Source organism: Sminthopsis crassicaudata, chromosome 1 (assembly GCF_048593235.1).
Source record: "Sminthopsis crassicaudata isolate SCR6 chromosome 1, ASM4859323v1, whole genome shotgun sequence".
Lineage (NCBI taxonomy): Eukaryota > Metazoa > Chordata > Mammalia > Dasyuromorphia > Dasyuridae > Sminthopsis > Sminthopsis crassicaudata.
This window is the reverse complement of record NC_133617.1, coordinates 514,083,973-514,107,092: the sequence shown is the minus strand read 5'-3', so window position 1 is coordinate 514,107,092 and position 23,120 is coordinate 514,083,973.

The window sequence follows — 23,120 nt, the reverse complement described above, 5'->3', positions numbered from 1 at the left end:
AATGCCTAATTCTTTGTACATGAAATACGTTCCTTCTTCATGTCTATCTTTTAAAACGTTTATCTTCCTTGAAATTACAACTTAGGAGCCAACTCCTCATCGGTTTCTCATGATTCCTTCAGTTGTTTATGCTCTACAATTTAATCTTTCCACAAAGTGTCCTTCAGCATATTCCTGAGTCTAACTTTACTCAAGGAGGAAATAAGGTGACTGGTTTAGATGGCTTCCAAGATGCTTTCATCTAGATTTATTATTTTTGTCATGCTCTCAGTTAGATGATGGCCAAAGTTTCTTGCAATTCTAAATTCCATGGTGTTCTCCTTTTATTAATTTGAGGGAGAATTTATCAATAGTAACCACTACCAATGCAAAAGTCATCTTGCTTTTCTATATATCTGGAATGGAAAAAAGAAGCTAAAATGTGGTACAACTGAGAATTGTTCTCCCTGAAAACTCTATTCAAGAAAATAAGAATAGAACAGTATCTGTAAAGATACTCCTCCTCCTCCCCCTCGTCCCAAATGGCACATGTTGAAAACTTAATGAGAAGATGGTTTGTCACTAAAATCTCTCCGTTGTAGAACATCCCTGACAAAATAATGGTGGTGGTGATAGTGACTACAATGATAACTATCTCATATTTCTATGTCATCTGAATTGGCTGTGGATTCCGTTCCCACACCCCAGATTCATCTTCCCCCCAGTAACAAAGATGGCTATGAGCGAAATTCCATCTTTATAGAGAAACACACAGGTTATTAAAAGAATTCATGTGTCTGTTCCTATTCATTTATTTGCTACTAATAATCAATATGGATAATAATGGCATAACACAGTACCAAAATTAGTATCATCAGAATTATTTTCTCCAACTCCAAATACGCAATTTCTAAGAACATACCAAAATTTACTTGCTTATTGCATGGAAAATACATGCAAGTAGATTTAATAAATTTAGTTAAAGGTAATGGAGCCTTTGCTAAGTTAAGAAGTTAAGTGACTAGCTCAGGATAACACAGAAAATTGATATAACAGAAAGGAACCTGTTTTCCTAATTCAAAGACCAGCACATTGTAAACACTAGGCCAGTGTTTCCCATTTAGTGGTTCTCAATAAAACAACAATGATCCAAGGGGCTGAGTTAAAGTTATTTAATGATATCTTAAGCAGTAAATAATTGCAGAATATTATTAATAGTAATCGAGTCTACAACACATTTTGTTGTGGCTCTTCTTGAAAGGGGTTTTTTGGACTAAAAACTTAGGGAAACACTGCACTCAGTGATGCAATCTCTTACTGTTGTAATTGAGATTAATAAAGCATCTGCTCTGTCATATTGCTGTTAGACTCCCTCCATAATTGTAATGCTAAATCCTAGTGAATTTGGCCAAAACAGGAGAGAGAAGATAAAGAAACTTCCTTATTTTATGATTTATACAGAAAAAGAGGGAGAAACTTATGTCCCCAACTAGAATGGTAGCTTCTAAATCAATCAATAAGGATTTATTTAAAAACCTACTCTCTGACAGGTACTATATTAAACTATGGAGATACAAAGAAAGGCCAAAGACAATACCTGCCCTCTGAGAGCTGATAAACTAATGGGATAACATGCAATTTAATGTACAAAGAAATTATATATAGGGTGTTGTTGTTCAGTCATGTCTGACTCTTGATAAACTGAGGCAAACAGGATTAAGTATCTTGCCCAGTATCCCACAGCTAGTTCCTGTCTGAGGCTGGATTTGAAGTAGAGTATTCCTAACTCCATCTCTGTATTCTTATCTACTGCACCACTTAGCTGCCCCTATAGACAGATTATGTAGGAAATAATCAATAGAGAGAAGGCAGTAGAATTGAGAGGGACAGAGAAAGACTTCCTGTAAGAAAATGGAAGCAAGGAAACCATGTGCAGATACCATGACCTCCTATACAAATTATTCCACAAGAAAGGCAATTATATTTAGGACTGAATACAGATGTGTACTCACTCACCTTTGAGAAAGGGCTCAATTCCAAGACAACATTTGAAAACTGGTTCTGGTTTAGAATAAATGCCTGCTGTGGTATGTGGCCCATTGATGGCTTGATTTGATGAGTATCAGGTTCCTTATTAAAGTTTAAAGTTCTCAGATAGATGGATGTACCACAAAAGGAGAAGGAGGGAAGCCATAGCCTGTACTTTCTCTCCCCAAAACCATTCCACACATTCTTGCTTCTGAAAGTAATGAAGGGAATCTTGTGGAACACAGAAGCCAACTTCTTTAATGTATGCAGAATATTGTTTCAGAATTCTTACCTGGAATCAGGATACCTGATATCTAACCCTGGCTCTTATCAGTTAATTAGCCATTTGACTATGGAAAAATCACAATCTCTCTGAACTTTGTTTCCTGATCTGGGAAATGAAATGGTGGCTCTGGAAAATGCATTAAGTTCCCATCCAGCCCCAAAGTTCTATGACTTAATAATGCTATACTTAAACACATCTATGCCAATATTTTTTTTAAATTAACATTGTTCAGGAAAGAAAAGTGTAAAGAGTCAAAAAAGGGAATGAGGAAGAGAAAAATAAAAGAAAAAGAGGCAGAAGCAGGAAGAGAAACTATTTTCAGAGTAAAATATACCTTTGTCATGCCAGTCCATAGCATCCTCTACTTGAGAGGCAACAGAAAGTTCATAGAGAGATAACCTCAAAGCTAGGAAGATCGGGTTCATATTCCTCCTTTCATACATGTTCTGGGGAAGTCAATCTCTCAGTTTTCTAGGCAACTCTAAGTTTAGAATTTGCATAGAAAAGTACCAGATGGCATTAGTAAAGGGAGTTTCTTATCATTTCCTATCATTGATAGAGATAGAAATTACTCTCTATCCTTAAATATGTATAAATCTTAAACATCATTTAGGATTTTAAAAATATATATTCTAAAGAGTGAAAAAACAATGATAACAGAGAAAAAAGATGGATGAAATCAAGAAAAGTCAGAGGGAATAGAAAAAGACAGCAATAGCTGCAACATATCACCTTCCACTTTAAATTTGCCTCTCCCATCCTAGAAAATTGAGCTCTTTCTAACTGTTCTGCACAGATCCCTGGCTGGAAGACAAGGGAAAGAAAACTTTTTCCATAAAGGGTCCCCACCTTTCAAATTCACTTCTATTTTTTTTAATTTGGCAGAATCTCTTCTCACTCTGCTTTATGGTTCAATGTCCATCTGGGAAAGCATTTGGCTGATGAGAACGATGAAGGAGGATTAGCAAATTTTCTCCCAGGTAATTTCCATTACACTATATGAATTTATTTTCCATATCTTTAAAATCACAGGAAAAGCTGTTTGAAATAAGTCTAGCTATGTGATAGGTTAAGATATAATTCTTAAGTAATAAATAATAATGCTTAAATACATCTTGATGCCTGATCCCAGAAAGCACAACTCTAAATTCTTGAAACAATCAATCAATCAGTCAACATGAATTTATTAAGAATTGACTATGTGCCAGGCATAGCCCTAAGCACTGGGAATATCCACCCCCACAAAGCAAGAAAAGTCTATGCTCTAAGAGTTTACATTATTTTTTTAAAAAATTATTTTGAATTCAAAAAAAGATGATTTTCATATAAAATACACCAGCACAAAATGATAATTCTATGTGAAACTATATTCTATTTCATTTTTCTTGCTCTTTTAAAAATATATATATATACATATATAATAATAAATTATAGATGTTACTTTCAAAACTGTCTCCTGTTTTTCTCTGCTTCTTTTTAAGCTTTTTTCTATTCTTTTCTCTGTGTGTTTAAATATTACAGTATCTGTCTGATTGTTTCTGTTTGTTTCTGTCTCTGTCTCTGTCTTTGTCTCTTGCAAAGTCTTTTCTTTTCAGTTCTCTCCTCAATTAAAACAAGAAAAAAGAGAAAAAATGTAAACCAAAAATCTTTTTTTAATAAAGAAGCATAGTTAAATAAAATTAACTGAAACAGCAGCCATGCTTTAAAATCTTTATCTCTGCCCTTATGTCCATCATCTCTCTATCAAGAGGTGGGAAACATGCTTCATCATTGGTTTTCTGGATGAAGGACAGTCAGTCATTGAGTTGATCAGAGCTCCTAAATCTCTTAAAGATGAATTTTTTTTTCTTTTTGGTAATGTTATCCTGTTTCTTCTTGCATAACTCTTTAACATGAACTCATATTGTCCAGAATTGTCTAAAATAATCTCCTCATAGCACAATAATATTCCATTACATTTATATACCACAATTTGTTCAGCAATTTCTCAATTGTCTAAGAAACAATCTAAGATATCCCCTTAGATTTTGATTATTTTCTCCACCCCTCAATTTGTTTTGCTTATGACTATTGCCTCTTATCTCACCCCTTCATCTTTCCTTGTTTTGCTCTTGAGTTTGATGTACACCCACATCATACTATGTACTTTCAACCATCTTTTGTCCCTTGTAAATAAGAATGAGGTTTATCTGATGCTTATTTCTCCCACCCATTTCTCTATACTTTTTATTTTTTTCTCATGAACTCCTGCTATGAGAAAGAGCAAGTTCAAATCTACTTTTTCCTCTTTTTTTTTCCTTCTTTTCTACAATAATATATTCTCCTTTTTAGCTCTGCTTTTCTTTCCCCTCCCTCAGATTAGAACCAACCCATCTCCAGGCTCACTGTTTTTCTTCTTTAATACCTTCAATGTTCTTTGTAGAAACTAAGAGTATAGGGTGATGTGTTTTTTCTTCCTTTATTTGTATATTAGCAGTGTACTAACATATAAGCTCCTTCTAGCTGAAGGATAAACTTATTTTTCTATAATTCTGTGGATTTCAGAGTTCTATATGTGGTATATCTTTGTTTATTGAAGGTACCAGGGGCTTCTAGGACCCTTCTCTAGGGCTTTCTGACCATACTGGAGTAATTGGGAGGGGGAATTGGGGAAGTAGGTATTATATTTTTACTGTTTCTAGTTATAGAGTCTTACAGGCTACACATGTCCCATCCTGGCTATGCTTGTTATTTAACTTTCAGGAAGTAACTGAAAATTATTCTGAATTCAATAAAAATATTGTTTTCATGTACAATATTCCAGATAATTCTATGTGAAACTAAGAAGCTCTATTTAATTTTTCTTGCTTTTTTAAAAAAAGTATACAATAAATTTTAAATGTTACTTTCAAACCTATCTCCTGTTTTCTTTGCTTCTTTCTAAACTTTTTTTCTACTTCTTTTCAGTTTCATTTACAGCATTGAAATCATTATAGTTTATTATTGGATTTCTCAATTATTATTCCATTTGGTGTGTACTTCAGGATCTTGCTGGATTAAGTATGGGAGCTGAATAGTTCTCCTCTCCCTTGGCTCATAGTCTCTTACGTTATCTTTTTAAAAAATAGATTTTCATTGCTATTTTTTTTTTGTTTTCTTCATTGCTTAGATTTCCCCACTTAACACTTAATCCCTCTCATTTCCCTACCTGAGCCAATCTTTTTAACGAAGTTTTTTTTTTAAACAAGAAGAGAGATTTTTTAAAAATCGGCAAAATTACTCCATTAATAAAAAGATAATGCATGCGATATTCCACATCCATGGATCCCCAGTCTTACTCTCAGCAAAAATATTAGGGCAGTGACTTTTCATTTCTCTTCTTTTGACTAAAGCATTATGTTTATGACCATCTAAAGGATGGTCACTTTGGATCACAACCTTGCTCTCCAATCTGTACTCTAAACCTCCTCCACCATATCTTAGAAACATCTCCATTCTGGAAGTTTACTCCAGCTCGGGAATTCATAATTTGGCAGTATCCTCCACTCTTGCAGATTCTCTCTCTGATTGGATAGCTTTTCCCAGAACCTCCATTGAAGGAAGGCGCACAGAAAGGGCAGCCAAATCTTCATTCTTCTCTAAATTACATTCCAGACTTTCTCTACCAGTTATCCCATCAGCTGGGTACTTCATTCCCTTACCCACCAAAGCATTTTTTCAACTTCTTTTTATGTTTTGTCTTTCCCTATTAGAATGTAAATCCTTTTAGATTATCTTTCTGCTTGTATTTGTATTCCCAGTATTTAGCACAATTTCTGGTATGTTACAGTTATTCAGTTGTTTTTCAATTGTGTCAGACCCTTCCTGCCTGCATTTGGGGGTCTTCCTGATGAAGATAATGGAGTAGTCTGCCTTTCTTTCTCCAGATCATTTTACAGATGAGGAAACTGAGGCAAATAGATAAACAAGTGAAGTGACTGATTGACTGACCTTGGAATTAACCTCATTTCTGCATTCTCCCTCATCTCCCATGTTCAACCACTTAATGAAGTCTTGTCCATTATATGCTCACAACATCTCTCAAATTCATCCCCTACTCTCCATCCCCACAGCCAGTTTCCCAGTTCTATTGCATTATCCCCCTCATCAGGCTCCCTGACTTCAGTGTCTCCCTTCTGAATTCTCTCCTCAGAGTAGCTGCCATGGAGATATTGCAAAAGCACAGGTCTGACCTTTTCACTCCTTGCTCAATAATCTCCACTTGGCTCCTTCCCTGTAGCATCTCGGATCAAATACAAACCCATCTGTTTGGCATTTAGAGCCCTTCACAGCCGAGCTCCAGGCAACCTTTCCAGGCTTATTAAACATTACTCATGATCATGCTCTCCACACTCCAGCCCAACTGAACTTGGTGCTATTTCTTTATACAACACCCCATATTCCTCACCTCCATCTTTTATAATTTCTGGTTCTCTTCAAAGCTCAGGTACTACTTTCTACATGAGACTTCTGCTAGTTTCCACTCTCTCTTCCTCAGCCCTTAAATTTCTTTGGTTTTATTTAATAATTATTTAATAATTACTTATAATTAAGTAATAAATAAGTAATACTTATAAGTGGATGTGTTTTTCTCCTAATGTAATATAATCTCCTAGAGGAAAGGCACTCTTGTTTTTTTTTTCTTTTGTCTCAGATCCTAAAGCAGTATCTTGCTATTATTATTATTGTTAATAATAATAATAATAATATTTATATTTATTTATATATTATTTATTTTTATATTTATGTAGCACATACCACACTAAACATTGTATAATGATTTTCTCAATCACTCCTCACAATAACCCAAGGAAGTAGATACTATTACTATACTCAATTTATAGTTGAGAAAATTGAGGAAAACAGAGATTAGGTGATTTGTCCAAGATTATATAGTTAATAAATATCTCAGGTCAGTTTTGAACTCAAGTTTTCCTGATTTCAGACCTATCATTCTATCCACAGCATCATCTAGCTGCCTAATAGGTACCTAATACATGATTAATTGAGTGATGATTTGATCACACTCCTGTTGGGCATCCTCAATGTGGTCCATGGTCACTCATAAGAGACAGGATCAACTATACAAACTGGAAAAGGAAAGGGAATGAAGATCATATATTTATCCAGCTTGTGACAAAGGTGTTGATTCCTAGAAGACAGAATGAAACTGCGTTCTGTGGCCAGAGATTATTCTAACCTGGGAGTGATATTTGCTTAAGAGAACCCTCAAACACATTTAAGACTATGAATACGTGGTTCATGCTTGAGCATTAATTAATCTTATGTTAGACGTCTCACAAGGCCATAATTAAGTATTATTGACTCTACATGAAATTTTATACTCAAGGTACATGAAGAGCTGTAATTTATAAACAAAAGAATGAACAAATGGATAAATAAATAAATTGTAAACCAGTAAAGTATCAAATGAGCACAAGAAGTATAGGAACCTTCTTGTTCTTGCTCTTGTTTGATTTGGACCTGATTTTATCTGTATGTAGAGCTTCCAATGAGAAAAGTGCTTTTACTGATGGGAAACCAGTATTTCATCTAGAATTTTTTAGTCTTAAAATGTTGACTTGCTCATGACCATACAGCTAATTTGTGTCAGAGGCAGAACTTAAGTTCAGATCATCCTGATTCCAAGTTTGGTCCACTATAGGACACTTGCTTCTCTTGGCCTTTTAAAAATCTACTTAAAAATAAGTCAATATATTTTTTCACCATACTCTTTGCTGGAGGAAATACGATGGAGTTATAGAAGTAGTTCCTAAATGTAGTTGTGCTTGTGAGCCTCAGTTTCTTCCTCTGTTAAATGAGATCAAATTGGATGATTTCTCCATTCTTTTCTAGACTAAATTCTATGATTCTATTATTAAGTGAAATTGTTCCTTAAGTACAGCTGGAGTGAACAGACATTTTTAAGCTAAAAATGCTGAAGACCAGAATATACTTTAATCACCAAAGAATCTTAACAACAAAACCATATTAGACACTCTTAAAATGAGTTTCATTGAGTTCAAAAAGAATGTGAGAAGGTGCCAAAAAACATAAGAGCCTTTTTGACTTGTTGAAATTAAAAAGAAACATAGAGAACAGCATCATGGGTAAGTAATTAACCATACTTGGGTTATGACAGCATAAATGGAAAGAACAGAAGTAATCTCCAGAGGGTCACCATGAATTGGAAAAGCTCAAGTGCCATCAGAACTGAAAAAAATATCAAATCTCAGTGGAAAAATATGATTAATTTTATTCACGGAAGAGAAACTAGGCCTGGAAATTTGACTCCTCCGGGAGCTTTTGGGACAGTGAGATTATGAGTGATAAAGAATAACTGTCACCCTTTGGATGAGCCATCTGGACTTTCTTTAAAGGCTTCCTAATATTGCTCAATTTAAAAAAAGAAAAAAAAAACTATTTTACAAGTCTCTCTCCAATGGATTATATAAACCTTTCTTAAGAGATGGAGATTTGTAGGAAGAACAACTAGGTGGAATAGTCATTTAGTTTCAGACTTGTAGTCAGGAAGGCATGAATCCTGCTTTATATACTTTTTTTTTATTAATGCTTTTTCTTTTCAAAACATATACATGGATAGTTTTTCAACATTGACCCCTGCAAAGCCCTGTGTTCCAAATTTTCCCCTCCTTCCCCCCCCCCTTTCCCCTAGATGACAAGTAATCCAATATATGTTAAATATGTTAAAATATATGTTAAATTCAATATATATATACATATATATACATATTTATACAATTATCTTGCTTCATAAGAAAAATCAGATGAAAAAAGAAAAAAATGAGAAAGAAAATAAAATGCAAGCAAACAACAACAGAAAGAGTGAAAATGCTATGTTGTGGTCCAGACTCAGTCCCCACAGTCTTTTCTCTGGGTGTGGATGGTTCTCAAAGATCATTGGAACCAGCCTGAATCATTTCATTGCTGAAAAGCGCCACGTCCATCAGAATTGATCATCATATGATCTTGCTGTTGCCCTATATAATGATCTCCTGGTTCTGCTCATTTCACTTAGCATCAGCTCATGTTTATATACTTACTAGTGTAATTCAGAACAAGTCATTTAACCTCTTTGTGCCAGTTTTCTCATCTGTAAAATGGGGATAATAAGAACAACTACTTCACCTATATGTGAGGATCAAATAGATGATATGTGCAAGGGCCTTTACAAACCTTAAAATACTATATAAAAAGTTTTTTTGTTGTTATTCAGTTGTGTCCAACTCTTTGTTAGAGTTTTCTTGGCAAAGACACCGGTGTTTGCCATTTCCTTCTCTAGCTCATTTTACATATGTGGAAACTGAGGCAAACAGGGTAAACTGACTTCTGAAGCCAGATTTGAACTCAGGTATTCCTGAGTCCACGTCTAACCTTCTCTAAACTAGTACCAATTTATGATCATTTTATACTAGAATATTTAGAATGAATTATGATCAGTATAACATGAATCTCAGCACTAAGAATGGGGTGGGGAGAAACATATATAGTTTAGCTACTAAGGTCTCAGGATTCTAGAGAAGAAAGGATTCTGAAAGGTCATTAAGCCCAGACCCTTCATATAATTAATGCAGAAAATGAAGTGCAGAGAGAGAAAGCAAATAGCTAGCAAATGGTACAGATAAAAGATCTTTTGGTTCTTCTCTCTTCCTGCTCATGTTTAATTACCAATTAGAGCTCCTATTGTGCAAACCCATTTCATGGATGTAGATCAGCGATTCATTTATAATTTTTTAATTTTGGAAAGTTGACTTGTTCACCATCCAATGAGTTTGTGGCAGATCTTAAACCAGGTTATCCTGACTTTAAGGTTAGTCCCACCCATACTTAATTACCAAAGCTACAGCCTGGCATTAGTAATTCTTTGCAGGGATTTCTCTAAATTTCAAAATCAAGCTCATCACCCCCTACCTTCAACTTGATTACTAGTAGGAAATAGATTGTATCTCAATTCAATTTTTAAAAATTATTAAAGTGCCTACCATACTCAAGGAGATGTACCAAGTGTTGAAGATAGGTACAAAAGCAAAAATGAAACACTTCCTTGGTCTTAAGGGGATTACATTCTGCTGAGATGTGTGTGAAGGAGTTGTTAATGCATGGAAATACAAGTAAATACAAGATAATTTGAGAAGGGAGAGAGAAGGAAAGTTAGAAGAATCAGGGAAGGGTAGTTATAGGAACTGGTTCCAGAACAGAGTTGAAATGCTTAATGAAATGAGCCAAAAGTGGAGAGATGGAAGAACAAAGAGAAGCAGTTCTGGGAAATCTAAACCACATAATCAGCATAATATGGAAGAACAACTAAGAGACAAGTTTGTGTCTCTGGTAAAATAAAAAATATGGCAGCCTCATCATGTCATTGTTGCGACCATATAATTGTCCTAAAAATGAGTTTTTATTTGATTTCATTTTTAATTAATGGAATAAAATAAGCATTTCTATAACTTAGCATAATAAAAATGATTGCATATAAAATGGAAATCTATTATATACAATTTATTATTCCTTTCAACAGCCAAATTATCATGTAAATGCCTCTTTTTTCTCCCCCCCCTTAGAAATTACTACCATTAAATAGAAATAGGTGTGTGTCTATGTAAAATTATTCTATACATTCTTCTTTTTATTAGCTCTTTAAAAAAAAAAAAAAAAACTAAATAACCACAATAAGAGACAACCTTAATTCAAAGAAGAGACAATTATTAGGAATTAATACCAGATTTAACTAAAATGTTGAACTCCCTAATCCTCTTCTGTGAGGGAAATTATTATTTTGCTTTTATATTAATAACCAATCATTAAATTAGGACCCAGGCTTTTCTCCTTTTTATTTCCTCAATTAGGGCCCAACCCCTGTAGAAAGTCAATTTATGAAGGACTTGGCTGATTGATGAGATTACCTTAACCCTCCAGGAACATGCTCCTAGATTTTAGGCCAGACCAAGATCCGACTAGAAGACTTTGCTTCTGTTTAGAGTGTAAACAGAATTCATCCAGGGCAGTTCTTGCCCAGAGGAAATGAGCCCCAGTTCTTGAAAACCTCCTTTAGAAATTAAGGTAATTCAGTTCATGAATGAGAAAAACAACCTGGGTGCTCTGGATGGAGATGGATTCCCCTGTCCAGATAGGAGGCATTTGAATACCATGTTCTCATCAGGAGTTGAAGTCTACTATCCTATACCTCCTCATTAAATGTTTACCAATCAGGGTTACTTTTTTCTTAGCAGGTGTGTCCCTTTTTACAAAGATATCAGTGTCCCCATTGGGGGTCTTCGGTTTTTCAAGAGAAACCACTGATTATTTATTATTATTAAAATTATTAGTTTTCTTCTTTGTTCTTCCTCCTCCTCTTCTTCCTTTCCCCTTTTTCATCTTCTTCCTCTTCTCTATTTCTTTATTTGTTATTAATCACCCCAAAACTCTGTTTCTTGGGTTCTTTCACCCATCACATGTGCCAAAAGAACTGAAGGACTCTAGACTAAATGAAATCATAAAAACTCATTACAGAAACGAGTCCGTAAAGTCAAGTCAATTGATTTGTGTCTAAAATTGTTTTTGATACTACAAAAAAATACAAGATGGTAGGAGAAGGAGAATTTACTCTTGAAAAGGGCACAATCTGGGATAGGAAAGATAATGAGGTAAGTTAACAAATATTCCTAAAAAATAGCCAAAATGCCCTTTTATATGATGCTATCATCCTGAGGATGAAGGCACCAGTAACTCCGAGGGGACCTGAATGTTTGCCAGTAATTCTGTCAGCTTGAAGTGAATGTTCAATGGAAGGAGAAATAAAAGGTTTCTAGATTATAGGGTATGCAAAACTCAAGCCAGTTTTGACATAGGAAGCAGCAGCCAGATCAATGTTGATGCTCTCATAAGCCATGCTGCAGGAGCTAAGATGATTATGTATGGGACCACTGTAAAAAGATAGCAGCATCCAGAACCTAGAATAAAGAGACAAAGAAGAGGGAATCTCAGTCTGATGAAGCCCCAAGACTCCTTAAAGCAGGACATCATTAGTTAGTATGAATTTGGTAAGGCTCTAATTAATCCTTTGTCAATTAAGCTTGAATGCAAATCCTTTCTAGGTCTTTGTATTCCTTTTAGTAGACCTACTCCATGTTTAAATGCTTAATGTTAGTTTAATGTTTACAAGTAGCCTATGGAACCAAAAAAATTGGAATATCCCCAGATTTCCCACAGAGGGGCCTAAGAAGTCACAGACAAATTTTTGAGAAGTCTTCACTAGTGAATCCAATTCAATTGAACCATTCTGAAAGCAATTGGAATATGCCCAAAGAGCTATAAATGTGTGTAAACCCAGCAATACCATTATAAACTAGGTCTATATTCCAAAGAAATCAATGAAAAGGGGAAAGGATCCATTTGTATGAAAAAATTTATAGTAGCTGTTTTCGTAGAGGCAAAGAATTGAAAACCGAAGGGATGCCCATCAGCTTGGGAATGAATGAACAAGTTGTGGTATATAACTATGATGGAATATTATTGTGCTATGAGAAATAATAAGCAGGATGCTTTCAGAAAAAAAAAAACCTGGGAAAACTGACATAAACTGATGCAAAATGAAGTGAGCAGAATCAGGAGACTATTCTGTATAGTAACAGCAGTATAGTACGATGATCAAGAATGGTTTAGCTATTCTCAGTAATGCAATAATCTAAGACAGTTCCAAAAGACTTATGATGAAAAATGCTATCCACCTCCAAGAAAGAATCAATGGAGTCTGAATGAATGTGGATCAAAGCATGCTTTTAAAAGAAACAACAACAAAAAACAAACAAACAAAAAAAAAACAACTATTTTTCTTGTTGTGTTGTGTTTTATTTTGGAATAGGTGTTGTTTTGTTTTTTTTCAGCATGGCTAATATGGAAATATGTTTTACATGATAGCACATGTATATCAAATTGTTTTCTTAAGGAGGGGGGAAGGGAAGGGAAGAAAGAATTTAGAACTCAAAATTAAAAAAAAAATTTGTCAAGTTAAAAATTGTTTTTACATGTAATTTGAAAAAAAAAAATAGACAACCAAATTAAAAAAAAAAAAAATGAACCCAATTCCTGTGAGCCAAGAGCTAAAATTTAGATCTTTAAAATGCCTATGTATACAAAACAATAAAATTAGGTAAGATAGTATATTATAAAGTCCTTGATGGAAAGTTCAAACAATATATGCATTGGGAATATATAGAGAAAAGAAAGATCAGTATGATGGATAAATCTGCTTACCAACTCTTTAGTTTGGAGACAGCCAGTAGTCACTTAAACACCTGAGACAAGGCACTTAACTAGTTTGGAGTACTTCATTTCTCAGCCTTTAGAAATAGACAAATTGATCTCAAAGTCAAACTTTAAGACTCAAACAAGACAGAAATCTGCATTGAATGTCAAATATATTAATATTGTTTTAGATGCATGTCTATATATGTGTAAATATAAATGTGCAAGCGTGTAGATGTGTGCATGTATATAGATATATGTATGTGTATACAGATATAGGCATTATGTAGGTATGAACACACACGTATATGTACGTGTATATAGATATGGGAGGTGAAATGGGGAAAAAAAAGAATAAAGTAAAAAGTACACAGCAGAGAACAAAGGAATAGCCTACAAGGAAGCAAAGAAAAGATGGACATTTATGAATAATATAATCTCTACTATTTTATACATATATTTACATATGCATACCCACAAGAACACATATATATATATGTATATTTTGTTTCATTTTTATTTTCTTTTTATGTCTTTCTTCTATTTTGTTTTTTTCTGATTTTGTATTTAGTTTTAAATAAATAAAAAAAGGAAATAGATAAACTGGTCTTTCATCATTTTTTTTCATTTCAAAAAAATATGTGAATGCTCTGGCCATCTGAGAGTTCCCAAAGGGGCCCTGGAGACAACAGATTGGAACAGTGCCATGTTAGTTATCTCAACTATGCTTTGCAGACCAGAAGCCTTACTGGTTGGTACAGCACCAAGGGCCCTGTCATCACTCATTATAAAGCACTACTAATCATATTTTTTTTGGCCATCACTGGATCCCTGGGGAAAGAAAGAAACCAATACATGGCAGTCACACTGCCCAGGCAGAAGTTCACTGTTAAATAATGAAAGCTCACCAAACATCAACGATTACAATAATAAGTTGTTTGCTTACATTTTTGTTTTTCTTCCCAGGTTTTTTTTAACCTTCTTTCTAAATCCGATTTTTCCTGTGCAACAAGATAACTGTATAAATATGCACACATATATTGTATTTAACATATACTTTAACATGTTTAACATGTATTATATACTACTTGCCACCCAGGGGAGGGGATGGGGGGAAGGAGGGGAAAAGTTGGAACAGAAGTTTTTGCAAGAGTCAATGCTGACAAATTACCCACGCATATGTTTTGTCAATAAAAAGCTATAATAATAAAAAAAAAATAACAACAACAAAAGACTAAAGAAAGTCTTTAAGTTTTCATGAAATAGAGGTAAGAGAGCAATTTCCCCCCAAATCACATCAAGCTAGCCATGCGTGGAACAAAATCCACCTAGAAGTCACCGTAGTGTAATGTTAATGACTATTTGCCCTTATAATAAATAACAAGCAATTTCTTTCCAACGTGTTAATATAGGCTCTTTGAAAAAAATTAACAAAAATATAGAGAGTAATAGTACTCTGATGAGTATCATAGGCCATCTAATAGCCAGGCTGACAAGAGACAGGGATGATTAACGGTCCAACTGCAGTCTCTGCTGGGGGTGATGATGGAGGATGGGGAATAGTAGCAGGCAGACCAGTGGTCAGAAGGACTAAGCTTGTATATCAGGAACTTGGGGAATGCAACACTGATCCAGAAGCAGCATTTCAGAGGAGTTTTCAGTGGTCAAAAGCACACATAACAGAGTCAGAAATTAAGAGCTGGGAAGAAGCTTGCAAGTCATTGTGTTCAAAACCTTCATTTTACAGATAAAGTAAATTAGGTTTAGAGAAATTAAATGATTTACCCAGGGTCAAGAGCCAGTAAGTATATGAGTCAATGAGTCTTCCTGACCGCTTCATGTTCTATTCACTATACCATTCTGTCTTGGTTAGGGTTTTATTTTATGTGATATGTTTTAAGCATGTTATATGCAATAATTAATAGTAGTAATAATAGCTATGATGCTATTACTACTAATTTTAACAGAATAGCTCCTCATTTCTCACCTGACTGCATTACACTGGAACTTCTCTGGCTGACTTCTCCCCATTGTCCATGAAACTCATTATTGAATAGCCTAATCATCCTGTAAGATCTCATAAACCCTGGAACTCTACCTCATTATGAAAATCATTTTGACTGCTGATGGAATTTGAACTGGAGAAGGAGAGATTTGAAGGAAGAAGAAAGATATTTCCAATCATGGCAAAGGCCCCAAAGAATATCAATTATATCTGTGAGCCTCCCTGGGAGAGGAAATTTATACTCCATGGAACTTCAGAAATAGCGCTTGCCTCCCAAGGGTAGAGTAAAAATCAAATGAGATAATAATTTTAAAGGGATAAACATAGTACCTGGCACTTATTAGGCAACAGATAAATATTAGTCATTATTAACAATTCCTGAGATGGAAAGAAATAGAGGGAGGGAATCAGAAATAGCAGGTAGGTAGATTAAAAAGTAAAGCATGATTGAGGTTAGCTATGTATACTGGCCTGTGTAATATATTCACAAAAAGTAATTTAATCAGTTTCCATGAAAAGCAAATTACCTATTATTTTATTCAATGAGAACAGAGCTGAGAGCAGGGGTGATTTGGTAAATGTCTAACAATAAATTCTACAAAAATGTATGCATAGTAACTTTTTAATCTGCTTTATTAACATTGTCCACATTAACTTTCCTAAATCTAGACAATCAACAAAACAATAAATCAGGTCTTGATTTGTAGTGACTGCTGATTATCAAGTTGTAAATGTTCACAGTAAACATATAATATTTGGCTTTAATAAGCCTTTTGGAGCTAGTACCAACACATTTTTAATAAGCATTCTTGAAGTCAGGAAGACATGGTTGCAAGTACTGCATCTAATCGCATATTAGCTGTTTGATTTTCTCAGTGCCCCAGTCACCCCTCTAAAACTTTAAGTTGCAGAATTGATCTGTGTTAATAGGAAGAATCTCCTCATTGAGAGTGTCCTCCACCAAATGGAAGCCTGTACTCCATCATTTTATTTTGCAGTAGATCATGTCTGCATCAGGAGTGACATTTTCTCCATCCTTTCTGCCCTACACTTACCCATTAAAGAAGGCTTGGAATTTTTTAGCTAAAGTTCACATCTCTCCTGTCATTAGGATTTAAATATCCCAAACCCCGAAGGCTCAACTTGCCCCTTACTTATTACTGCTTATGACTCTAAGGTCATCACAGTGATGAGTCTGATTCATGAAATGGCAGGTTCCCATTTTTCCCATCTTTCACCCTTTCATCATATAGTTAATAGCAGACTTACTTAACTGCCATGAAAAGTCGGACAAGAAGAGTCCCATTGTTTTCTATCAATAGTGGTCTTAGAACCTTCCTGCTCTGTGTTCTTATGAGGAGGTAGAGAGCCTCTGTCTCAAGTCAGACAATGGGGACATTATTTTTATTTAAGAGGAAGAGATGTAAAATAAAAAAAAAAATTTAAAAAAAAGATGGTTCAGATCCAAGAAGGCTCTTATACTTTTATCTTCATTTCATCATTCTTGTGTGTGAGAGATTAGTGTTTTTTTTTAATATGCAGACAATGGACAAAGAGGGAAGAAAACAACAACAAAAAAATCCAGCAGGCATAGAATAATGCGAGCCAAGAATTTTCTCTGAAAGTGCCATGATTTTTCTTTCATTAGATTCGTAGCTAGTAGTAGTATCAGAGATCATCCAGTCCAATTATTTTATTTTACAGGTGAAGAAACTAAAGGGAAGAAAAAGAGAAAAGCTTTTAGTGAGTGACTATTTGTGCTAGGCACTGGGCTAAGTGCTTTACAAATATCTTGCGGGTTGATCCTCAAAAAAAAAAACAAAAACAAAAAAAACGAATTCTACAGTTGAAGAAAACAAGTGAGAGGTTAAATGATTTGTCCACAAACACATGGCTACTAAATATTGGAAGCTTCATTTGAACTCAGGTTTTTCCTGACCCAAGACCCACCACTCTGTCCTCTGCAGAAGTAAACTTAAAACTGAATTCATAGGGGGTTAACACTAGCAGACAACAGAATAAAATTCTAATGCAGATTTTCTGATTCCCAATACAGCATTCTTTTCCCTTAATTTCTCTGAGCTTCATACAACTTCCCATGGTATCAGTTAGTCTATAAAGTCAGAGAAAAGATTATCTGTAGATCCATTTTTATGTTTGTATGGTGTTTAAAAATGTTTTCCAAACTTTGAAATGTTGCCTACATGTCTATTCTTTTATTTTTAGACTTTGGGGCTTAAGTGACTTGCTTAGGGCCACAAAACTGTAAGCATTAAGTGTCTGAGGTGGAATTTGAACTCAGGTCCTCCTGATTTAAGTGCCAGTGCTCTATCTGCTGCACTGTCTAGCTTTTCCATGTGTTTTATTTTTTATGGGAACCAACAAAGACTTGAATTTTTATGGGGACATTTTTTGGGGAAGTTGAGCATTCAGAATCAGTAGAATGAGTAATACAAGCACTCCTATACCTTTGGGAAAAGGAGCAATGTTGAAGAAAGGATTGAAAAAAGACATTAGATAGAAAAATAGATAGATGATAGATAGATACATAAATAGGTATATAGATAGATAGAGATGGAGATAGATGGATGATTGTATATGTGGATGTAATTTTTTTTTCCTTTACAATAATATCAATGTTAGACACTAGACAGGAATGTTCCCCAGAATTTCAGAAGTGAAGGAAGATTATACAGATATTAGAAAATATGCCATCTCTACTAGAAATAATGGAATCTTTAAGTTAGAAGGAATTTTCAAAGTCTTCTCCAAGTCTTATTGAGTGATCGTATTGCAATGACAGAACCAATTCTGTCCATTGTTGCTTCCTCTCCAAAATTCATATTTTTATAATTATCCATACCTTAAGTGGGAATGAATATTTATAGGAGGGAGCTAGTGTGTAGAACAGTGGTCCTCAAACTTTTTAAATAGGGGGCCAGTTCGCTGTCCCTCAGACTATGGGAGGGCCAGACTATAGTAAAAACAAAACCTCACACTCTGTCTCCGCCCCTCAGCCCAGTGCCAAAAGCTAACTGGAGTTTAGGTCGAAAGTCACTTCGGGTCTGATTTTGCCGCATAAACGTCCTCAGCTGGCCGCTTCTGACCCACAGGCCGTAGTTTGAGGACCCCTGGGGTATAGCATTAGGCCTGGAGTCAGAGCTGTGTTCAAACATGGCCTCAGACATTTACTAGTTATATCATTCTGGTCAAGTCACTTAAGTCCTTCTTACCATAATTTCCTCACCTGTAAAAAAAAAAAAAAAAAAAAAAAACATAAACAAAAACAAAACAAAACAAAAAAACCTCACAAAGTTATTGTGAAGAACAAATAAGATAATAATTGAAAAGTACCTAGCATATTTTAAGCACTATGTAAATATTAGCAATTGTTATTGTACAGAAAAAAAAAATATCTGCAATGGTCACAAAAAAAAGGCATTACCTCTAGCATTGCATTTCCATTTTTCATTTAGATTACAATGAACAGAGGGTGAGCTTTTAAGATGTCTAGTGTGTAAGCAATTTAGGCCTATCCTGTAGAAAAAAAAATTAAGCACATATGGCTTTTCTTTCCAACTTTGTCTTCTTTTTAAATGTTGAAGAGAATTATTATGATGGATGTTGTCTGGTTTATCTCTTAGAAACTCAGAAACCTTTGACAGAAGACAAAATTGATGGTTGATATTTTCCAGGCATTTTCCTCAAGGCTTTCCAACTGATAAGGACACAAAATCATCTCTGGAATTTTAATTTATCTGAGTTCAAGAAAAATACCTTCATAGAAATGCCTGACAGATTTTTCCTCACAAAAGCTGAAAGATTATTACAATTAGTGCTGTTTCTGTGTAGTTTTAATATCCAAAAACAAAATTTAATTGAAGGAGTTCAGGAATCATATACTGTAGTTTTAGAATATTTATGATTTTTCTTTAATTAGGATAAATATTATACCCAATGTTATAATTAATAACTGAGACACATTAGAGTAGGAATGAAGAGTCTTCATTTTAGTTTCAGCGTAGTCACTGTTCTAAATAAAGTCTGCAGTGCCTCAATTTTCCCAGCCATTAAACAAATATAATCCTGATGCTTTTTTAGAGAAATACCACTTTTAACAGCTTTAAAAATTATGTTGCTTCTGACATTCTAATATTTATGATATTTCACCTTTGAAGTTAAACTCCCTCTTCTGTAAAATGGTTATTATGAAGATATGTATACTACCTACCTCATCAATATTATTGTGAGGAAAGAGTTTTGTTGATCTAAAAATGTCATATAAATAGGGGTTTTTGAGATCATTTCTAATGAATTACATTGTTATTAATCAATATAATACAGATAAGAATGCAACAGAATACTTTTGGGCATGTACAAGTACATGCTGAAATGTTTGGAAACAAACTAGGAGTCTGCAACAAACATCTGAATCTGTTACGAATTTAGCTATTTTCCTGGGTCTATCTCACCTGTGCCTTGCTCAGAATGCCCCTTGTGCTAATGAAGTCTATCTGCATTCTCCATCTAACAGAAACAGGGAGAAACAATTTCTTTTCACTCATGCAAGAGAGCAAATTTTGAAAGATAGGCAAAATCAAGAGTACATAGACTCCCTCCAGCTACTGGATTAAATTGCATTTGCATAAAGTATAGACAAAGCAGGAGCCCATTTTGAAAGAGCATCTGAGCTTTCTCATTCAAACTCTTCCCTTCACCAGGACTGTCCTTTCTTGCACAGCACTGAGCAAGAGAAGAGTTTCAACATTATATAATTTAGTCTCCCAAATAAAAACACATGGTGAGGGAAAGAGAGATATTCGTGTCTGGGTGAGATAGGTCCAATCTTTTGGCAGGAAATGTCTTGGGACAAGGAAATGATGATTAATATCCTGAGAACCAGAGAGAGATCTCTGAGAAAGCTTAATCATACATATTTGCCAAGAAGTATTAAAATTTAGCCCTATATTATTCTCAAAATTTAGTTAGCATTGCTAAGATCATCAAGGCAGCTGGGTAGCACTGGAGTCAGAAAAAGTCTAGTTTCAGACACTCACTAGTTGATTCTGGGAAAGTCACTTAACCCTGTTTGCCTCAGTTCACTTATTTGTAAAATGAACCGGAGAAGGAATTGGCAAACCATTCCAGTATCTTTGCCTAGAAAATCCCAAATGAAATCTTGAAGCGTTGGGAATGAGTGAACAACACCAAAGATTATTGAGTCTTGAACAAGTAACTGAAGATCTTAGGCATATGGATTCTGTTTCTATCCCTACCTTTCATTGAAGGTGAGGATGTTGAAAAGAATGGTGAATTTGGCAAAGGAATAGCTGATTAAGTTTCATAAGCTGATTAAGAAGGTATTTTAAAAAATAATTTGGACTTACAGAATATGCATAAAATGCAAGAATATAAGACCTTTGGCTAGGAATGACATGAACTCCAAAAAAGTTAGCAATAAAAATTTTGAGTCCTACAAATATAATAAATGGATATATCTATATGTGCATGTATGTTTATATATATATATATGAGTATGTATATACATATATATGAATGTGTATATATTATGTATATATATAATACATACACACATTTATACATATACATATGTATATGAATACTCTTTACAGAAATAAAAATAAATAATGGAGAGATATTAATTTCTCATGTCCCAGTTATACTAATTTTAAATGACAATAATGCATAAGTTAATTTGATACAATGCAATGTCCAAAGAAAATACTGTTAGAGATGAAATAAATAGGGAATATGTAATAAAGAAACCTAGAAATTAATTATAGATACATTCTAAGAAAATAGGCAATAACAAAATTCATAGTCTTGGATGTCTTTGTATAAAAACACAAAGGATGGACAATAGGAAAATAAAAACAATGCCCTTACAAAAGGAGATATCATAAATATCATGGAGATTTGATGAGATGTGACCTGGGACTGTTACAGTAAGACAGAAAAGAATGCTGCATTTGGAGCCAGGAGATCCAGATTCAAATCCGTAGTTGTGCTTCTAATACTACCTTTGTAATCTTGGAAAATTCACTTAACTTTCCTATCCAATCCCTCATTTGTAAAATGAGGGAGTTGGACCTCAGGGTCCCTTCCAATTCCTAAGTTTATGATTTATAGTCTATGAATATGGTTCTGCCAGGGTATTCCTCATCCAAAAGGAACAGTACTGATTAAAAAGTGGTTTGGGGAAGGGAGTAGGATTAAAAAGATATATTCATGTGAGAAAATCCACAAACCAGATGGAAGAAGCATAGTGCAGAGTGTTTCGGGAAAGATCAATGGAGACAGAAACAGGAGGAATATTGTTATAAACGGGACAGAAAAAAAAGAAAAAAATGAATTTGAGCCACAGGTAACAAGTCGGTCATGAAGACAAGTTTTAAACTTGTCCCTTCCGCAGTTCAACTTTGTCCATCATGTTTTCAATGTATTGAGTCAGCATAAGAAATTAAATGGGCATTTGAGAGGAGTTTTGTGGAAGCTTCAGACAACATAGAAAAAGTCTAGAAACTCTGAAATGCAGAAAATATCTGATTAGTATTGTGTTATATCAACATTTTTATCTTTTAATACTATAATAATTAAGAATCCTTCTCTGGTACAAAGAGAAGGCCAAAATTTTTATGCAGATTTTCTAAGTTACAGGGGTTTTGCCCATAACTCCCTTGATGTGGAAGGGATAACTGTAGTAGCAAGAAGGGACTTCAATTATCTGGATATTTGCTAGAACTGACAAAAGCAGAGCAGCTAATAATTTCCTAGCAAGATGTAGAGTGATACAATTAAAGGAACATATCATAGATATTTATACTTGGAGGGTTTCCTTCCCATGTGATGTTGGGCAAATTCTTAATTCTCTGTACATCAGTGTTCTACTTGTTAATTGTTCTCCATTCTCTAAGAAGACCATGACATTAGGGAGGTGATGCCATGATAATAAGGTTATTGGACTAGATGCATTCTAAGGATTTGTCTGGCTCTAAATCTATGATCCTCTTATCCTAAAAAATGGTGGATCTTTAGAAAAGGAATCAGTGATCAATCATAAGAAGTTAACATAATGTTTTTGGATGTTTTTCCCCTAAAACAGGTCATCATGACCGATCCATTTCCTTTTTTCCCAGTTTTACTAGATCATTTGATTAGATAAATACCACAGATAGAGCTTGGCAAAATCTTGGTAAGGCATTTGAGAAAAATCTCAAACTCTTCATTTGGAAAAGATGGAAAGATATAGGCTGAGTTATAGTATAGATAGATGGATTTTTCAATTAAAAAAAACATCTTTCTGACAAAATTCAACTTTATTATTCAAATAAACAAATATTCAAAGGACCAGTCCCAAAGAATACTGATTAATGGTTTGATATACACTTTGAAGAAGATCTCTAGTGGATTACCAATTTTTAAATGGCCATGTGCTTGAATAAAGTCATAGCTGATATGGTTATCAAATTCCTAGATGACATAAGTCTGAGAGAGAGAGAACTTACTTATTAAATGGAA